This window comes from Crinia signifera, chromosome 4 (genome assembly GCF_055691185.1).
Source record: "Crinia signifera chromosome 4, ASM5569118v1, whole genome shotgun sequence".
Lineage (NCBI taxonomy): Eukaryota > Metazoa > Chordata > Amphibia > Anura > Myobatrachidae > Crinia > Crinia signifera.
Genome location: NC_139220.1, coordinates 110761101 through 110782324, shown reverse-complemented (window position 1 = coordinate 110782324; position 21224 = coordinate 110761101).

Genomic DNA, 21224 nt, shown 5'->3' with positions numbered 1-21224 from the left:
CAGGCTGGGATTGACCAAATGACAGTCAGGAACTGATTGGTTGGTGGTTTATAACTTTCCATTTGATAACTTTTCAAGGCTTAGAGTTGGCTCCTATCACACATGCATGGGATATGGTCACTAGGTCTACAAGCATTAGGTCGACACTATTAGGTTGACATGCAGGAAGGTCGACATGCAGGAAGGTCAACATTACTGAAGGTCAACATGGGTTAGGTTGACAGGGTCATTAGGTCGACACCATCATTAGGTCAACAGTCAAAAGGTTGACATGGGGTTTTTCACTTTTTTTTTTAGCCAACATGTGCCGACAGGCGGTTTTTCATGCCCTACCATCTAGGGCATGGTGGGAGAATAAAATAGTGTGCCAAGCGTAGCGAGGCACCAGGCCTGAAGCATGGTGAGACCATCGAGCCATGCGAGGGGACGCTGTGCTACGTTTCAGTGTCATTGTCGACTGTGTCGAAATTCGGGACAAAACAAATGTGAAAAACTCCATGTTGACCTTTTGACTGTCCACCGGGATGCAGTCAATTTGCCGGCGGTCGGGATCCCGGCGGTCGGAATCCCGACACTGGAATCCCGACCGCCGAAATCCCGAAACTTTCTCCCTCCGTGGGTGTCCACAACACCCATAGAGGGAGAATAAAATAGCATGCCAAGCGTAGCGAGGCACCGGGCCCGCTGCGTGGCGAGCGCAGTGAGCCCGCAAGGGGGGGCGCTCCACGTCCCCCCCATGTCGGGATTTCGGCGGTCGGGATTCCAGTGTCGGGATTCCGACCGCCGGGATTCCGACCGCCGGCATTACATATCGGATCCTGTCCACCTACCCCATGTCGACCTAATGCTTGTGACTCTGTCAACCTAACCCATGTCGACCTTCAGTCATGTCAACTTTTAGTCGTGTTCGATCTCCTTCTAGTTCCCATAACTTTAGATGTCCTCCTTCACATTCCAAAACACTATGTACAGATTGCAGTTGCAATATCTAGTTTGGGTGTATCTTCTGGCCTTGGTTCATCGTACTGCCAACCTTTGGAACAGCAAGGAGCTGGTAGATTCTCAGCCACGCTGAAATAGACTATTCTGCTAAAAACATATTAAGGAATATATCTCTTTTAAAGAAACAATAATACATTTATGCTAGAACTGAATATCATATATAACCTAAGGCCTTATACCAGAGGCGTAACTACTTTTTTTGCGCCCCCCCACCAGACATTTCGGGCGCCCCCCCCCCCCCCCGAAATATTAACCCCCTCCTCCCCACAGTAATTAAACAATCACACTGGCCCCCGTAGTAACATGATAGAGTAGAGATATAGATTCTCACCATTATATATACATATATACGTATAAGCAGTGGCGTAACTATAGTCCCGCAGCCCCCGCGGTGGCGGGGAGGCGCTAGGCAGGTGTGGGCGCCTGGGGGGGTCTGCGGGACTATAGTTACCACCTGGTCCCGGCTCCCGACTCCTGCCTTCCCCCTTCTCCCCATTGCCGCCGGCGCTTCTGCCTCTAACCCGACACGCAGATCTGTGTCGGGTGACGGGCGGTCCCCGGCTCTGGCTGCAGTGCTAATATAATAAGAGACACTCGGAAAATGGCTGCCACCATACAGCATTATGGGGGCAGCCATTTTCCGAGTGTCTCTTATTATATTAGCACTGCAGCCAGAGCCGGGGACCGCCCGTCACCCGACACAGATCTGCGTGTCGGGTTAGAGGCAGCGGCGCCGGCGGCAATGGGGTAAGGAGGGGGAGGGCAGGAGTCGGGAGCCGGGACCAGGTGGTAACTATAGTCCCGCAGACCCCCCCAGGCGCCCACACCTGCCTAGCGCCTCCCCGCCACCGCGGGGGCTGCGGGACTATAGTTACGCCACTGCTTATACGTATATATGTATATATAATGGTGAGAATCTATATCTCTACTCTATCATGTTACTACGGGGGCCAGTGTGATTGTTTAATTACTGTGGGGTCCAAGGTCTTTCAATTACTGTGTGGAGCCAATGTGTTTCTATTACTGTGGTGGACCAATGTATTTCTAGGCAGACATTTCAAATATCACATTTTCTTGGAGTTTGCGGTCTGGGAGCCAATCACTAACTACGGATGGTGGTCCACGAATTCTGACTGTCTGGCGGCAGGCACCACATCTGAAATTTTCTTCGACCTCGGTGTATGCGACTTTATACGCCAGTTGCCCCTGTGATGTCTCTGCAAACAGTCAGCAACCGCCCGCTTGTCAGCTCAGGAGCATCCCGATTCTCGGCGCTACCTGTACACTCCACCTTTGCTCGCTAGCCCAAGCATCCGCGGGACCATTGTTATGCAACTTGCATGACCCTGATTTCCTTTGTCCACACATGTATATTTTCGTACTTAGCCACTGAATAGATTACAAGCTACTTTTTATCATTTTTATTTTAAGACTTAACAAATGTACAAAACTGGGATACCTTTTATTAGTTTTATTGATTCTGTAGTGTTTGTCCCTATATGTGGATGATGTCCTGCTGGTGCCAATGACAGCTGTCACTGGGGAGGCGAGCTTACAGCCTGGCCAGACATGGACAATTGCCAGTTCTGGTCAGACGTTCCATGGTCCAGACCATTTTGGTTTCTACCCGTTCCCAGAAAAAGAGAATGAGAATAAATAGGTATACATGCCATCACACAGTTAACATACACATTAGGCAGCCAACAAACAGCCATCCTTGGCAAAACCATGTTACACTGCAGCAGGATGGGCAGATGTAAAATATGCAAACATCTAGGGGTAAATGTCCAAAATCAAGTCTAAATTGCAATATAAAAGTAAAGCTGTCTAGTATTTCTTAGCTGCATGCAAACACAGCAGAAATGTATCTTGCATTAAAAACAGAACATGTATTTGAACCCCTTGCTTTACCACTTGGTTTGTCCCACATACATAGTTACTCCTTCCCAGTTCCCACCCAGGAATCAGGTGTCAGTGCCTATTTATTTGGCCTCCACATCAATGGGCGGTATTCAATGTGAATGTAAGGATATATCTCATGCCCCTCGATGTGATAAGCCCCTTAGGTACCCGTGAGAATGGAACTTAACACTACACACCAAACACACGGTGGCGAGTTAAGAAACACTCTGTTTATTATGGGGTAAGCATTGAGTTAAAAAGGCAAAATACATGGGAGTGTACAAGTTTATGTTACATTCTTATTGGTTTGTTAATAGTTGCTGGGCAGATTCAACAGGGGGCATACAAAATATCATACACAAGAGAATGGGTAACAGAGGGGGGTTTCCATTATAAGGGAGTTTATGCAGGAGCACACTGCATACCAAAACCAAGGGGGGGAGTAAAAACTCAGTATCGAAAGATAAGGCACGCTTACAATGTATGACCTTGCAACGTAACCATAGCAAAGACAGTCTACGTGCCATTTCTTATATGCTACATGGATTCCTAATTTTAACCCTTCAATCCCCTCTTAGAATCATACATTTAAATGATATGATTCTTCTTACTAAACTCTTTATTTCTGTGTTTAGCAAGGTATTGCTTGTAGCCTTCAGGGGAATTTGCGTGTGCAGGGGCAATAGATTCATACATAAGGGTGTTCTCAATACCTTTTAAAGCATCTTTTGTATCATTTACAAATCTCTGCTGGTTGTAGTAAATGTAATTAATCCAAGCAACATTCTTGTTTGCGGTGATTATGGGTATGATGGATTCAAAGCCAGCCGCAACTTGATCTCTGGCCTTAAATTCATCTGGGACCCCTCTTGGGACCCCTATTGCATCAATATATACATGTGGGTCAAAACTCCCTAAAGGTGTTTCCCTTTTCTTTCTATTAATAGGGTCTGTAGGTTGAGATGGTGCCTCTATTTCAGCGGGCCATATGTGTAATGGCATAATTATTTTGGCCAGAGTGCACTGTCCCTGCCAAGGAGTATCTACTAAACTTGCAGGGTTTGGAGGCTTTAAAAATGGGGAGTCTTTCCTTTAGGGTAGAGTGGCACGGGGTAGATTGCTTAAAGATAGTCATTCTATCTATGAGGGCTTTACCATGTTTATCCTTCCTATCCAGGGCTTCAGCAGGGCGGTAACCCCATCTATCCCCCGAATTCCAGGCTGCCGCCCTCCAATAATCACAGTTATTTCTTCAGTTGTGGCCTGTTACACAAATATAAATAGTTTCTGGCCTCATATTGGATGTCTGGGCCCACCGTATGGCTTGGTCAACAGATTCCCTTCGTTCAGCTAGTTTTGGGAACTGGAAATAATCAAGTACAAATGTGGCAGTATAAGTGTTAGATGAGTTAAACCATAGGGTTAGTAGTTCACCATCTTGGGTTATATCTACTTCAGTCTTATACATAGGGATATAGGGAGTAATGACGAACAAAATCATCAGGGTCCAGGCCAGAGAGTGGCTCAGGGCTTGTGGCATCAGAAGATGGGTCCTCTTCTCCATGTTGGAGGTCAGGGCTGTCTACCCCCGTTAGTACCTCTCCTTGTTGGGGGTCAGAGTTGTCTACTCCCGTTAGTACCCCTTCCTCGATCTGTTCTCTATCCGGGACGTTACTCGGGATTCTCTTTACCCTGGATGCGTGTATCCACACTGGACTCTCTTCTGTAAGGACAGCCGTCCTTGTTTTTTTTTTTTTTTTTAACAATTTTTTTTTTAACAAACTTTATTAATGAGATGCCAAGGATACATGTATGAAAAAACATAAAAAGAATGTAAGATATAAAGACATTATAACGGTCCAAATGAGTACAATCAACACAATATTGAAGGATCTATGTAAAGGTTCCACAATCTGGACCAAATATAGAGGCATCTCTTTTTGGTTTTAAGGGTGATATTATATAATACTTATAAACAGATATAAATAATACAAGATATATACACATACATACTTACATGCATACCTACATAAATTACATATATATACACTTATACACACACATACATACATCTACTTCTAAATATACATATCCATGCATACATACACATGTAAAATTACATAAAAATACTGTTATAAGTTACAGAAACCATAATGAGAAAGAATTTTTTGAAAGTTAATAGGAAAGAAAAGGTGGGTGAAAAAGAGAAGGAAAACCAGAAGAAGAAAAGAGGGTGGGGAAGGGGGGGGCCGGAAAGAAGGGGTTCCTACCCGACTGGTTTTTCTAGTGGAAGGCTGGGGGTATATTGAAATACGAGGTCCAGGGTTCCCAGATCTTGATAAATTTTGCGGAAGAACATTTTAAGATACTAGTTATGTACTCCATTGAATGAATATGCCAGATCTTAGCAGTTATTTCATCCAGAGACGGTACAGCTGAAGATCTCCAGTGACTCGCTATACAAGTTCTGGCCGCCAGAACCATGTGAGTGAACAATTTGTTCTTAGCACGAGTTGTTTCTGGAATATCCATAGAGAGGAGGAAATAGCCAGGCTTAAATGGAACTTGCAAAGAAAGGATAGAGTTAGCTAAGGTAGCTAGCTTCCGCCAAAGAGGAGACAAAACCGGTCAGTCCCACCAAATATGTAAAAAAGTGCCATCTGATTTTTTACATCTCCAGCATAGGGGGGATATATCTGCATTCATTTTATTAAGTCTAACTGGGACATAATACCATCTATATAGTAATTTATATGCATTTTCTTTCAGCTTTACACATATAGAACTAGAGGCAACGTTAGAATAAATGTCAGACCATTCTTCATCTCGTAGCGTTTCACCCAAATCAGATTCCCAAGCCTTCACATACAAATCATTAATATTAGCAGTCTGAGGTAATAGAGAAAGATATAAAGATGAAATTAGGCCTTTTGCAGGTGCTTTACTAAAGGCTAAGTGTTCTATAGGAGAGAGTGGCCTAGCAGTGACTTGACTTTTAACTGCGGAGTGAAAATGTCTGATTTGAAGATATTGAAAGAAATATTTATGAGGGATAGGGTGTTTTGTTTGAATGTCTGCAAATGTGGGGAAGGAGGAAGTTTGAGAAATGTCATTAAGGAATCTTATCCCATTTTTCCACCAGTTTCTAAATGTACTTGGGGTGCAACCTGGGTGAAATTTCGGATTATTAAATAGAGGGATCAGTGGGCTAGGGGAGGGTGCAATATTAAATTTTTTATTGTCAGAGTCCCAGATTTCTAGAGAGTGTGATATAATCGGGTGTGCTTTTGAATTTTTATTACGGACCGATTTGGGTAACCATAAGAGAGAAGAAACCGAGTGGAGTTTGAGAACCTGAGACTCAATCCCCACCCAAACCCTCTCAGAGTTAGGTCTATTCCAAAGAACGCATTGCGCCAATCCTGCTGCTAAGTAATATGAATTTAAATTTGGGACTCCGAGACCACCACAGGATGAGCGTCTTTGAATTACTAAACGACTCACTCTTGGCTTTTTTTTTGCCCAAATAAAATCCATAATATTTTTTTGAAGAAGTTTAAAGATACATGGGGGAACGCGGATCGGAAGTGTTTGGAAATAATAGAGTAGTCGCGGCAGTACGTTCATTTTAATAGCATTAACTCTACCCAACCAGGAAATATGATATGTTCTCCAATCAGCTAGATCTTTATGTAAGCGAGCAATTAATTTAGGATAATTAGCTTGATACAGTTTACGGTAATTTTTAGTAATAGCGATACCCAAATAAGTGAGCTGGTTATTGTTCCAGCGGAAATCATAGGTCGACGCTAGTGTCTTTTTAATGTGCTGGGGAACATAAAGATCTAGGGCCTCAGTTTTTAATGGATTGATTTTATATCCCGATAACTCCCCAAAATCTGTTATCTCACGGAAAAGGTGAGGGAGCGAGTTAGCTGGGTCGGTGATTGTGAGCAGGACGTCGTCGGCATAAAGGGCGATTTTATGTTCCGCATCACCTATTCTTATTCCTTTTATATTGGGATTGGCTCTAATGCGAGCTGCAAGAGGTTCAATAGTTAGAGCAAATATGAGAGGTGACAGGGGACATCCCTGACGAGTCCCATTAGTAATTAAAAATGGAGAAGAAGCCAACCCATTGGCCAATACTGTCGCACGTGGTTTATCATAAAGGGACGAGATTCCTTGCAAAAATCTACCAGAAATACCTATTGATTGAAGTGTGTGAAACATAAAAGGCCATTGAATCCGATCAAAGGCCTTTTCAGCGTCTAAACTTAATACCAGGGCCGGAATTTTCTGTTCATGAATAGCATGAATCAGGTCAATTGTACGACGCGTGTTATCAAATGCCTGTCGACCAGATATAAAGCCCACCTGATCAGGGTGGATTAGATCAGGTAGCAAGGGGCCCAGTCTATTGGCCAAAACCTTTGCATATATCTTGATGTCAACATTAAGCAAAGATATGGGCCTATAACTTGAGACCAAGATGGATCCTTGTCTGGTTTAGGAATTACCACTATGCTGGCCAATGAGGTCAAAGCATCAAAGGAATCACCATCAAGTAGGCCATTAAAGAAGTTTTTCAAAAAAGGAGTCAGAACTGTGGCAAATTTTTTATAATATTGAGGGGTAAACCCATCCGGGCCAGGTGTAGAGGAAGTTTTTAGACCCCCAATTACTGAACGAATTTCCTCTTCAGAAATTTCTGCATTTAGATCAGTCATTTTCTGATCATTAAGGGAGGGGAGTAGGCCACTAGTAAGGAAGGCGGAAAGAGAAGGGAGACCAATAGATTTATTCTGGGGACAGGGACTATTCAAATTATATAGTTTTTTATAGAATTCATGGAATTCCTCTACTATCTGTTTTGGGTCATATGTGATTATTCCCGAGTTAAGGTTCTTAATCCTGCTTATCAAGCTAGACAACTTCTTCTGTCTAAGTTTACTGGCCAAAACCGAATCAGCTTTATATGCTTTATCATAGTATTTCTGTTGAAGTTTTTTAAGAAGATTCGTGATAGAATTGTATTTAGTCTCCCTCTGAGGGAGTTAATCTGAGTAAGTAACACTGAAGTAGGATTCTGTTTATGTTGCTCAAGAAGCAAAGAAATTTCTTTTTCTAAGTGTAAGATTTCTCTTTGAGCCTGTTTTCGCCGAAAAGCTGCCTTACTAATCAGATTACCTCTAATTGTCGCTTTGTGAGCTTCCCAGATTACTCCTTTTGCAATTTCGTCAGAATGGTTAAATTCAAAATATTCCGATATCGCAGATTTTATATCTTGTAGAATAGTGGGATCTAACAATAAATTGTCATCCAATCTCCAGGAACGAGATTTATGTTGGAATGAGAGAGAATCTAACAGAATGTAGGGGCCTGCGTGCTGGTAATGTAGGGACAGCCGTCCTTGTTACCGCTACGATCTCTGTTTCTGGACCATAGGTGAAGTCTCCTGGACTCTTATTTTTGGTGAGGACCTTCACAACGACCTTGTCTCCAATCTGGAAGGGGTGTGTTGGTTCCTGTGGATTAGAAGGATTTTTACAAATGACATCATGTTCAATTTCACTAAGTCTGGTGATGAGGGACCTAACATACTCTTCTCTAATCTGTTCTAGGTCTCCCTCTTGGACTATCATTGGTTTCTTGGCCCAAGGTGTGGGAAAAGGTCTTCCCATCAGAATTTCAAAGGGTGAATAGCCTAATGTCTTTTGTGGGGTCATTCTGACCTCTGCAAGTATTATTGGGAGAACTTGTTTCCACTTATTAAATGTTCCTCCTGTGGCTTTCCTAAGTTTGTCCTTTAAAGTCCTATTCATCCTTTCCACAATTCCTGAACTTTGGGGATGATAGGGGATATGAAATTTCCAATCTATTTGCAGTGCTTTTACTAAAGCTTGTGTGATTTTGGCTGTGAATGCAGCTCCTTTGTCACTATTTATCTGCAGCGGGCATCCCCATCTAGGGATGATTTCTTGTGTTAGAATTCTTGTTACAGTTTTAGCATCTTCTGCTTTTGTTGGGAATGCCTCTGGCCATCGTGAAAACATATCCACTATAACCAAAGCATATTCCTGTTTTGTACCTTTGTTAGGTATATGTGTAAAATCAATTTGCAAAGGTGTGAAAGGAGTGGTAGGATACTCCAAGTATTGATGCTTTGCTTTCATTGGATTATTGGGATTGTTGCGTAGACAGGTAATACATCTACTTACATATTGGTCTACCAAATTCTTCGCATCTGTGATGTAAAAATCTTTGTTTAAAAGCATAGCTGTGGTGTTTTTGCTATGGTGTCCTACCCCGTGGTAGTGGGCAATGAACAATGGAGCTCTTGATTGTGGTATGCATGGTCTCCCCTCTTTGCAGATCAATCCTGTTTTAGGATTTTTCTGCAATATCGGGAACAACCAGTCATCCAAATCTTTTGGTGATGCTGAGGCCTGTAATTCAGTGATCAGGTATTGATCATCAATCACAGGGGGTGTCATGACTGTCAGATGTGATTGGGTAACAGGTTGCAGTTATGCTTCTTTGGCAGCTTTGTCTGCAAGGGCGTTACCTATAGAAATGTCATCCTTGCCACCAGTGTGTGCCCTGCAATGTAAAATTGCAACATCAGAGGGCAGTGTGATAGCATGGAGCAGGTCTGTGATAAGCTGGGCGTGGGAAATACCTTTTCCGTCAGCCCCAACAAATCCTCGGCGGGCCCAGATCATGCCATGATCATGAACCACGCCATGGGTGTATTTGGAGTCTGTGTAAATTGTTACAGGCTTGTCCTGGTACATTTGGCGAGCTCTTGTAAGGGCTATGAGCTCTGCTGCTTGCGCTGATTGGTATGGTATGTGTTTAGCCTCTAGGATGTCATTCGGGGGGCGTACAACAGCGTAGCCCACCTGGTATGTGGAGTCATTGGGTCTGCTGCATGAGCCGTCCACAAAAACATGGTCAGAACCTGGTATTGGTACAGGGGACATGTCAAGTCTAGGGGAGGTCTCTGACTCTATTGATGCAGAACAGTCATGATCGTCAGGAATGTCATCCTGGGGGCCCTTTAGTCCTAAAAGTGCATTTAGAATGGGTGCGGGGCCTGAGGATGCGTTTGCATACTTAATGGTGAGTGAGGGGCTCCCTAGCAACAGGACCTCATCTCCACTAAGACGCTGGGCTGACATATGTTGTGTGTGTAGCCCTTTAAGAATTGTCATGACATCATGGGTTGTGTGAAGGACAGTTGGGTGGCCTAGGGTGAGTGTGGTTGCCATCTCAGCTACCATTGCACAGGCCGCCAGTGCCCGAAGACAGGCAGGCATACCTTGGACCGACACCGGCATCACTTTGGAAAAGAATGCCACGGGGCGCAGCTTACCTCCATGTTCTTGTGTCAGCACACCCGCCATGGTTTTACATTTGTCCCTTGCATATAAATGAAATGGTTGTACATAGTTTGGGAGGGCCAATGCCAGACTTTTCATCAACATACATTTAAGGCTTTCATATGCATTTAACATTTCTTGTGACCATTGTATCTGTTTAGGTTTGTCATTGAGTGTGGCTTGTCTCAAAATGTTATCATAGTAGGAACAGTCAGAAATCCACTGTCTGCAGTAGTTTATCATTCCCAGAAAAGATAGCATTTCTTTCTGAGTGGCTGGGCGGACCAGACCCAGTACAGACTGTATGCGTTGTGGTCTGACTTTCCTTTCTCCCTTTGTCAAGACAAAACCTAAATAATCAACATTCTTTTTGCACCATTGCATTTTTGTTTTTGACACTTTGTGCCCACATTCACAGAGCCAGTTTAACAGTGATATACCATCCTCTCGGCATGCCTCCTTTGTTGAACTACAGATAAGCAGATCATCTGCATACTGTAGCAGGACTGAACCATAGGGGGGGTGCCAGGGGGTTAATGTGGCTTGGAGCACAATGCTGTACACAACAGGGGAATCAATATACTCCTGTGGCAGTCTGCATCATGTTAACTGCTGGCCTCAAAAGAAAATGCAAATAACAGTTGTGTCTGGGTGTCCACAGGTATGCTAAAAATGCATTTTTCAAATCGGTTACTGAGAAGTAGGCGGCATCTACAGGGATGGCTGAGATGGGTGAGTTTACATCAGGTACAATGGGTGCAATGGGAACAATTAATTGGTTTATTGCTCTGAGGTCCTGTTGACCATATCTGAGGATTTACAGTGTCTAATTCTGTGTTTGAGTCAGAACTGTCAGTCATGAGCAAGTGTGGTGATGAAACATCAATTCCTTTTCCTGCTTGTGATGCACTGATTGTGATTTCTAGCACAGAGAGAAGATCTCTGCCTAGCAAATTGATTGGGCAGTCAGGTATTACAGTAAATTCATGTTTTCCCATGTCATGGCCCTTTAAGGTCTGTCCCTGCCAGTCAATCTGAAATCTGGGGTTGTCTCTAGGTCTGGGTTGGCTGGGCTGCATGGGGTTACTGACCTGTCGGGGTTTGTTTGAAGGGAACGGACAGTCTCTAGCCCAATGGCTATCCCTTTCACAGTTATAGCAGCTTGTCTGCCTGTTGGCTGGGGGTCCCGTAGGAACCCTCTGAGGTAGTCTGTCTCTAGGAGGACGGAATGGTTTATTCTGTCTCCTAGGATTGTTTTGATTTTGGAAGCGTATGAACGGGGTATGTGATGGTGTGACAGTGTTTCTTTTAACTTCAAAACAACCTGCTGCTTCCTTTTCATATAAATGTTTTTCATAATCCTTCACTGTATCAGAGGTCCAAGTTGAAACACACTGCTTCACAGCGAGGATATGTGTCGGCAGCAGATTATTAATAAAAGTAGAAACAAGTAAATTATCATTATGCAGAAGCGGCAGACCTGCTTCCTCGGTCCAGCACTTCTTGAATCTCTTCCAGAAATTTGTCACTGTTTCTGACACTTTCTGTTTACAACTTACAGCTATGGGGAGAGATGAGCGTGCTTTAAACACTTCATTCATATGTGCAGCAAGTTGATCCCACATAGCATCTATGCCTTCTTGTGTGCTAAGTGGGTAACCTACAGCTGTTTGTGTGACTGAGGGTACACTGATAAGTGGAACTTTTTCCCAGTCCCATCCATTGTAATGGTCAATTATACCATCAACAATGAGTCTCAAATCTTCTTGGGTAAAGCTGCGTCCTTTGCATGCTTTCTTTAAATATGTTATGCATCCTATTGGTGTTATCATTGGTTTGGGACAATTTTTAATTATCCTATCCATCCCGCTAAATTGTCTACCCAAGGGTTAATAAAATAGTAATTTGTGGGGGAGACACGGGCAACATATTCTTTACATGTCTCTCCTGGTAAAGGCGGGGGATATTCTGTTTCTTTACTCTGATGTGATTCCATAATATAACAGTATGTCAGTCAATATGGTCACAATAATATCTGTCACAAGTCAAGTCGCAATTGTACTTAAAATCACTTTAAACAAAATGACATTCAGTAGCCAAATCACTTTGCAAATCTACTTAGAATCGCTCTAAACAAAAATGACACTCAGTGGCCGTACACTTACCACCCGTCTACTGAGTATCCTTAATACAAAATATACAGTACAATTGTATATAAGACAGACAGAACACTTCAGCGTACGTGCACTTACCACCCGTCTACTGAGCGTTTAAACAAATACACAGTTGCAACATTAACAGACAAACATATATTTTAGGCGATCAAATCGAGGAGGCTTTCTCTATGTGAACCCCTGGTTCAATTGCGGTATCCCGGATACCTGTTTTATAACGTGGACCCCTGGTCCTTGTATCCCTGATACGTTTTATGGCGCCTTAAATTTCCTTACATACAATTACGTAATATTAAGTCCCGGACTTAAATATTACCTTGTCACGTGTTCCCGGAACACGGAGTGAGTTCAGATTCAGCAGGTGACCGCAATCCCGTGGCAGGGGACGGCCAGCTAAATCCCGAACGAAGCCCCCAAATTGTAAGGATATATCTCATGCCCCTCGATGTGATAAGCCCCTTAGGTACCCGTGAGAATGGAACTTAACACTACACACCAAACACACGGTGGCGAGTTAAGAAACACTCTGTTTATTATGGGGTAAGCATTGAGTTAAAAAGGCAAAATACATGGGAGTGTACAAGTTTATGTTACATTCTTATTGGTTTGTTAATAGTTGCTGGGCAGATTCAACAGGGGGCATACAAAATATCATACACAAGAGAATGGGTAACAGAGGGGGGTTTCCATTATAAGGGAGTTTATGCAGGAGCACACTGCATACCAAAACCAAGGGGGGGAGTAAAAACTCAGTATCGAAAGATAAGGCACGCTTACAATGTATGACCTTGCAACGTAACCATAGCAAAGACAGTCTACGTGCCATTTCTTATAAGCTACATGGATTCCTAATTTTAACCCTTCAGTGAATACTGGCGACGTGCAGCGAATCCTGTTTAGGATTCGCTGCACATTCGCCACTGCTCGCTGCGTTCCGGAGCCTCGCCGGCTCCGGTATTCAACGAGTCAGGGGCTCGCTGCCCCTGACTGGCGAATTTGAGCTCCTGCGGCGGACGCCGCAGGGAGCCTGAGGACGGTGGCAGGCAAGGAGATGGAAGTCTCCCTGCCTGCCCCCGAACGTTTGTGGGGGGGAGGTGGGCTCCCCGGGAGCCAGGCATCACAGGCTGCCCCCCGGGGGTGCCAGCAGGGGACCGGTTATATTAACTACACCCGATCATGCACATGTAATGATCGGGTGAAGTGAATATATGAATATCTAATGAGCGGCTCGGCTCCGGCCCCCTGCTGGCTGGTCTGTGTAAAAAATATATATATATATATATATATATATATATATTTTTTTTTTTTAATTAAATATATATTCATGTGCTTACAGCACATGAATAAAAATAGCATGCCCCTCCTCAGAATAAAATTCCAGATTTTTTGACACTAATTGTAATAAACAAAACACTTTATTTTAAAAGTTCACCTTCCACTTCACCATAAAAAGATAGCGATTGCTACTCGGTGAATCATGGCGAAAAAAATCTTGAAATGTATTCGCCATCTGGTCATTGAATAGGGTGATTCACCTTTTTAGTCAGAAATTCGCCTTACAGCACAAAATCGCCATAAAAACCTGGCGAATCAGCCTCATTGAATACCGCCCAATGTGATACCAAGTCCGTTTTTCAGTTGTTGTATATCCATTACTATTGGAGCTGCTGACACACAGTTCGGGCCAGAAATTATTTTTTTTCCATGATACCTTACCTTGCCCACTGAAATATTCCTCACTCACTACCTGTCCCTAATACTATACTACACCCACTGAAATTCTTTACATTCACCATCATTCCCTGACACTATACTACACCCACTGAATTTTTTCACACTCACCATCACTCACTGACACCATAATTCACCCACTGAAAAATTACCCACAGTTACTCCTTCACTAATCAGTAACTTCTGCATTAAATGGAAATCATGCCAGTGATCGCCATACTAGACAGAGAGCATCTTGCTGCCGTGCAGTGCATAAAGCTACCCAGTGACCACCATACAATACAAGGAGCAATATATTGACTGCCACATAATGACAGCATGCGGATGGACACTACTCTCTGTACTATAGAGAACATCCTGGTTACAGCTATTTAATTGACCATTTTTTTTCTTCAGGGTTCCTGGGTCCCACAGGGTTAACATCGTAGGTGGATCCAGAGGACCGGGCACCAATTCTCCAAAGCTTTAGGCTTCCCATCATGCCTGGCTCCTCTCCCCTATAACCCCGCCTCCATGCTAGGTCACTCAGATTTTTGTTGGTGCCTGCTGGAAGCAGGTGCACCATTGTTTTTGTCCTGGGATTGCCAGGAATCCCAAGCTTTTTACTTTTCAACTTAATTTTTTTTCAACTTTTTTCCTTCTTTTTACACTGAGCAAGTAGCACTGGTAGTCATAGTGACTACAGTGCTACCGCTCCGTCACCACCGCCAGAGTCCATTACCTCCTGTCATCCCCAGGGGTGTACTCAGGCAGAGCAGACGGGAGAGGAGCCCAAAGCAGCATCTCTGGGCACCGCAAACTTCAAGGACAGCATGGCCGGATCGCGGGAGGGTAAGCACTCTCTGTGAGAGCAAAAATCGCTGTCTAAGCTGTGCACTCTGTGGGAGCAGGTCACAGCGCTGGCGTGGACATTGCTCCCCATAGCACTGACTCCACTAGCCCACCAGGGCTGGAGTCAGTTTCCTTACAGAGAAAGCTGTCCTCCATTTTACATTAGGCTCCATTACACAGGTGGGGAAGTCCAGCTCAGGGGGAGGTGGCGCTGAATTTCAGCCCCTCCCCCCAGCTGTAGGCGCAAGTTCACCTCAGTGTTGCGCACCTACTAGCTGCAGATTTGTGCCATCAGCTCCCCGCAGAGATGCCGGCAGCCATCTTCAAAACGCTGTGCAGACTCCTGGAACGCTGAGTGCTGCTCCCCTGTAAAAACATCACCTGTTGACAGGTTTTTACAGCACTCACTGTCCTTACCCAGCCTCTGGCTTATGGTGTACTGGACATAGTGCAGGGTTGCCGACTTTAAGATTCTCCTCTCTGGGAGAAGCCCGGAGAGGAGAGTTTCAGCAGCCGCTCAGGGGGCGGGGCTTACGAGTGACATCACTAAGCCCCGCCCCCATGCTGGTAAAGCATCGAATTCATGTATCTCCGTGGAGGGGGTGGGGCTAAAATGACGCGAATGTGCCGTTTTAGCTCAGCCCCCTCCTCTGAGACCCGAGGATTGCGGCATTTTAATGCCGCGATCCGGGGGTCAGCGGGGGTCCCCCCTGAATCCGGGAGGGTTGCCCACCCTTCCGGGGGCCGGGAGGGGGTACCCGATTTTCGGGAGACTCCCGGAAATTCCGGGAGGGTCGGCAACCCTGACATAGTGCCATATACAGTCGTTTTTGTGGGGCTTATATTCTACTGTATGGCTATCTGACTAAACTTGCTGATTTCTACTGTTTTCCCCTGTGTATAACTGTGCATATACTGTGCATTTTCTGTCACTGTGTTCCTAGGACAGGTGTACTGGGGAAGCAGTAGCACTAGTCACATGCTTAGCGGGTCACTGTCAAGGCATAGGGCCTCACGTGTGACCAGGGTTCCTAATTAACTGCTAACATGGCTAGTGAGCAGGAACACCAACAGACAGATTCCCCAATGCTGCATTCATGCACTGCATGCTCAGTGGGACTTTCTGATCAGGACAGTTGGCATGATGGAATGTATGCTAAATGCCATACTCCTGCAGGCCCTTCATCAGCCTCCCAGGCTCAACAGCCTCCTTGGACGGCCTTTACTCAGTTGCTAGGCACACTAGGGGACAGGCTGACACCCATCATAAGTCCTGCACCTTCAGCACCAGCACCTGTAATGCAAGTGGCCCCACCATGGGTGTGACAACTCATTGTCGGACACAATGCTTTCACTGACCCAGTCCCTGGTGGCTCAAAAGGGGGAGGGGGCTGAGGATGATGAGGCAGACACCTCAGAGGGGAAAGAAGAAATAAGAAAAAGCACTCTCTTTTGTTCTGTGTCAGGTTCCCCTACCTCAGAAGTACTCCACTCTAAAGAAGAGTGTCACACTTGAGGACTGACTTGACACTGAGGCTGAGGTAAAATGAAAACTTGGTTGTTTAATGAGTTTTGCACATATAGACAGGTAAGTACTTCAGAAGACTGGAAATAAGCAAAACATCACTGAGATGATGAGGACTGGACTGGAGCCAGCAATACAGTAACTAGAAATGTTCAATAACACAATATCACAGTGATCTGGATTCTGGAGGTTCACTTTGCAGAAACCGATGTTGAACATCGATGGTGTGTCGGAGACAACAATGGAGCACTGCAGGTAAGTATGTAGCTCGGGATAGTACCAATAACACAGTCACTGAAAGAAAGTACACCGATGATGATAGCTGTTCGATGTTAGGTCACCGATGGTGGCTGTAATCGATGATGACTCTCTGAAGGGTGTCTGGTAATAGAAGATGGTACCGGGTAGTAGAGCTGTAGGTGGATGGGAAGCGCAGTGGTTGTTGACAACGTTGGTGAAACGATGGCAAACCGATGGTGAACCGATGGTGAACCAGATAGACACTGTGGTAACTGCAGGAGCAGAACTGACTGGAATCAGCAGGAGAGAATGCAGCAGAACTGCCAGGAGTCAGGCTGTGCTGGAGATGACAATAGCACTGGTCTGGAGGCTGAATAACACAGGAGCAGATCCTTAGATGCTACTTAGGCTGTAGACACCATTGCACTGACAACTCTAGACCATTTCCCCAGCATACTTATAGGAATCAGGGGGGGGCTGATTGGACCCAGCTGGATGATGTCAGAATCAGGCAGACAGGTTTTGGTTTCTGAATGTCATGTGAGAGAAAGCCAGATCACTGCACTGAAGTCTATTAAGGTGTATACCTCAGAGCAAGTCTGGACAGGCATTTAGATGAAAGGTAAATGTTCTTTAGACTCCGGATCGTGACAAAGAGGAAGCGGCATTGGTGGCACGGAAGGTTGACGTATTTAAATCACGTAAAGTGGGCGATCCTACATTCTGATCATCTAATGATCAGGACAGTGGTTTGGAAAACCCCGGGGGGAAAATTCCCAATCCCTAAAAGGGTAGCCGCTAGGTATCCTCTCCCTTTTTAGGATTGCAAGTTATGGGAGAACCCACCGCGGGCAGACTCCCATGTGACCCGCCTTGTTAAACCCCAGTGTTGCCAGTCACAGACCTAACAGATAGACATCTAGAACAGTGTCTGAAGGCAGTTGCAATTGAAAGACCCACTATCACAACGTCCTGGGCGCCGATGGCAAGGGTGGTGCAGGACTGGTCGAAAGTCATTGAGGCTGAATTTCTGGAGGAGGTATCAGAGGAATGCACGGCGTTTCTATCATACGTGCAACAGGCGACTGCATACATCACTGAAGAAATTATGGATGCCAGTCAATTGGTAGACAAGGTCTCAGGGGTCTCGGTGCTAGCCAGATGTATGCTCTGGCTACGTTCATGGAAGGTGGATGCGGAGTCTATATGAGCCTTGGAGGTGTTACCCTTTTCAGGCGACGTCCTCTTTGGGGAAGAACTAAACAATATAGTATCCTCCATGGCAGCAATAGAAAAAAGGACAGAGAAGAATGTCTTTTTTGTTGGTGCACAAAGATGAGTTGAAAAGATTGTATATATTTTTAAATTTAAATTTCAATATTTTAATTCAATAGTATTTAAAATAGGTACTGTCCTATGAGTGAAATGTTTCCGGATATGTAAGAAAAGTTTTTTATCTTTTTTATATAATTAATTCAATTTTTACATTTTTAATATATTTATGTGGTTGTCAGTGTCCTCTATGTGTCTTTATTTGTTTCCTGTTTACAGGGGAGATTCATTTTATTTATCTTTCTAGAGAAGAGTTATTTCTTATCATCATTTGAGTGCTTGTTTTCATACTCATTCTTGTATGTATCACTCTTTCTATATACTCCCACTGTGATAATATCGTGCGTGTTATAGCTGTTGTTCTACTTCCTTAGCGAACAAATAAGTGCTTGTGTACTCCTTAGATTTTGTATCACTTTCAGGTGTTTGTACATATATTGGTATCTGGGATCCGCAGATAAAGTTTTAAAAAGATATACATCATTTGCGGAGAATTGGCTGATGAAAGATCATCTGTGGATAAAACAACAGTTGATAAACTTTATGGAATTTTCATCCTCCATATGCTTATCCGCCAATGTCACTTCTTCCTCGAGTACCCCGAAAGCTAAAACAAGAAGGGGGAAAGCCTAATCCTAGTGGCCCAGGAGACATTGGTTCACAGATCTACTTAATCTGTCAGCTGCTCCTTTTTTTCTGTTACAGTCAAGGACTGTGTCTGCACCCGGATCTGAAGAGGTTAGCTTTGAAGATGTGGCTCTTGAGACAGCCATCTTAAAAATAAAGGGTTTCTCAGAAAAGGTAGCAAAGATGATGATTCAGGCCCAGAAACCGGCCTCGGCACGAATACTCTATAGGGTGTGGCACACTTATTTTTCTTGGTGCAATGCGAGAGCTTATGACACTAAATAATTTTAATAATAATAAAGTAGCAAGACTGTTAGCTTTCCTACGGAGTGGCCTTGATAAGGGTTTGTGTTTGGCATCCCTTAGAGTTCAGGTCTTTGCACTATCAGTCTGGTTCCAGAGACAATTGGCAACATTACCGGATGTAGGTACGTTCCTTCAGGGGGTTCTCAGGATTCAACCTCCATATACCCCTCCCATGGCTCCTTTGGGATCTATTGGTGGTTTTGGAAGCTCTCAGAACCTCCATTTGAGCCCTTGACTTCAGTGGAGTTAAAATAGCTTATTGCCAAGGTAGTCTTTCTGATGGCTATCGCCTCAGATAGGAGGGTATCAGATTTGGGGGCCTTGTCATGTCATTCCCCATTTCTGGTGTTCCATGAAGACAGCGCTGTCCTGCAGACAAAGCCATCATACCTTCCTTAGGGATTTCATGTCAATCAGGAAATAGTGGTTCTGGCCCTATGTTCTATGTTCCTATGTAGATTTGGGTGACTTATTTTGTTTCTGTGCAGGGTAAATACTGGCTGCTTTATTTTTGCACTTCAATATAGATATCATTTTGAAGTACAAACCCCACCCAAGTCTAACTCTCTCTGCACATGTTACATCTGCCCCACCTGCAGTGCACATGGTTTTATCCATTAGAGAGAGATTTTGCTTTTGTGAGTGAACCAGAATCAGGCCCATTGTGTGGTTTCTCTTGTCTAGAAATATCTCCCATTCAACGACTCACTCCTACCATCAGCTACTCACCCTGACCTCCTCAGCTCCGATGGAAGAAGTAGATGGGGCGATGGCACAATTTGTGGTAAATTGCATCATCTTAGCTCACCCTTCGCTTTACAATGCTGGTAATGTGGGCATTGTAAAATGGCAGCATGCTATGATGACATAATTGCATCTCTATGCCCCCAGGTGACCTTCTCCGTGACCCCTCCCATGGAATATGGCTGCTCTCTCCCGGAACGGATTGCAAAAGTCAAAGGAGGGTGAGTGTGTGTTGGGCAACACCCATTTGAAAATATTTTTTTTATTGGGAGGACAGTATTTGCATTTGGGGGAGTTATTATATCTGGGTGGCAGTACTGGGACATTGTATTAATTGAGGATAAAGAAATTGTTAGGTATGGGGTGGGGCAGTACTGGGATATTATATTAATCTAGGGAGAATGAGGATTATTACATCTGTGGGGCAGTACAGGAACATTATATTATTTGAGGGAGAAACGGGGTTATTAGGTCTGAGGAACTGGGAACTTACTGTATATTATTTAAAGGAGATTGGGGTTGTCAGGCTTAGCTGGGGTAGTACTGGGTCATACTATTAACTGAGGAAGAAGGGTTATTAGATCAGTATTTGGGACATAATATTAATTAAGTTAAAATAAGGGTTGTTTAATCTGGGGGAGGGGCAATTATGGGATATGATTTTAATTAAGGATGTTGTCAGATTTGAGATTGTTTATTATACAGTGATTTAGGAAGGAGACAGATTTAAAACATGCCTCGCCCCAGTTGTGGGTTTGGGTATGATTATAATTGAGTGAGGAGGGGAATAGACAAGTATGAGATATGATCATAATTAAAGGATTCTATCAGATCTGCGGTCTGATTTTAAATGAAGGAGAAAGATGTCAGATCTTGGAACTAATTTTTACTGAGAAGGGGGTGCCAGATTTGGGGTCTACTTGTTAGTGTAAAACATGGCATAAGTCGCTTTTTCACATTTTTCAAAGTACCATTGTGCAATATATTCAGCTGTCATATATTGCAAGATTCTAGATAAGTAATGAATTATATGCAAAGCCATATATACTATCTCTGTTGCACATCAAATGCAGCTTCCTTACACAGCCCTACTTATGAGTCTCATATACTATATATAATTGTAATGCTGTTCTGGTCTCAGTATTTGGTAAGGTATAATCCAAATACCACAATCCCTATATAGATACCCATTGCCACAATATAACGCTACTCGTTTATTTCTTAGGTGTAAAAGTGCTAATAAAATGTGTCTGCAGCATGTATCTATTTTGGTCCCTTGCCAGCACCACTCTCTTTCAGCAGCCCTCAGGGACATTTTCTTGTATAGGCACACTGGGCAGCTGCCTAGGGTCCCACAATTCTAGGGACCTTTCAGCAGGTGCAGGTGGTAATCAGACCGGCAAGGCAGCATTTTCTACCCACTGC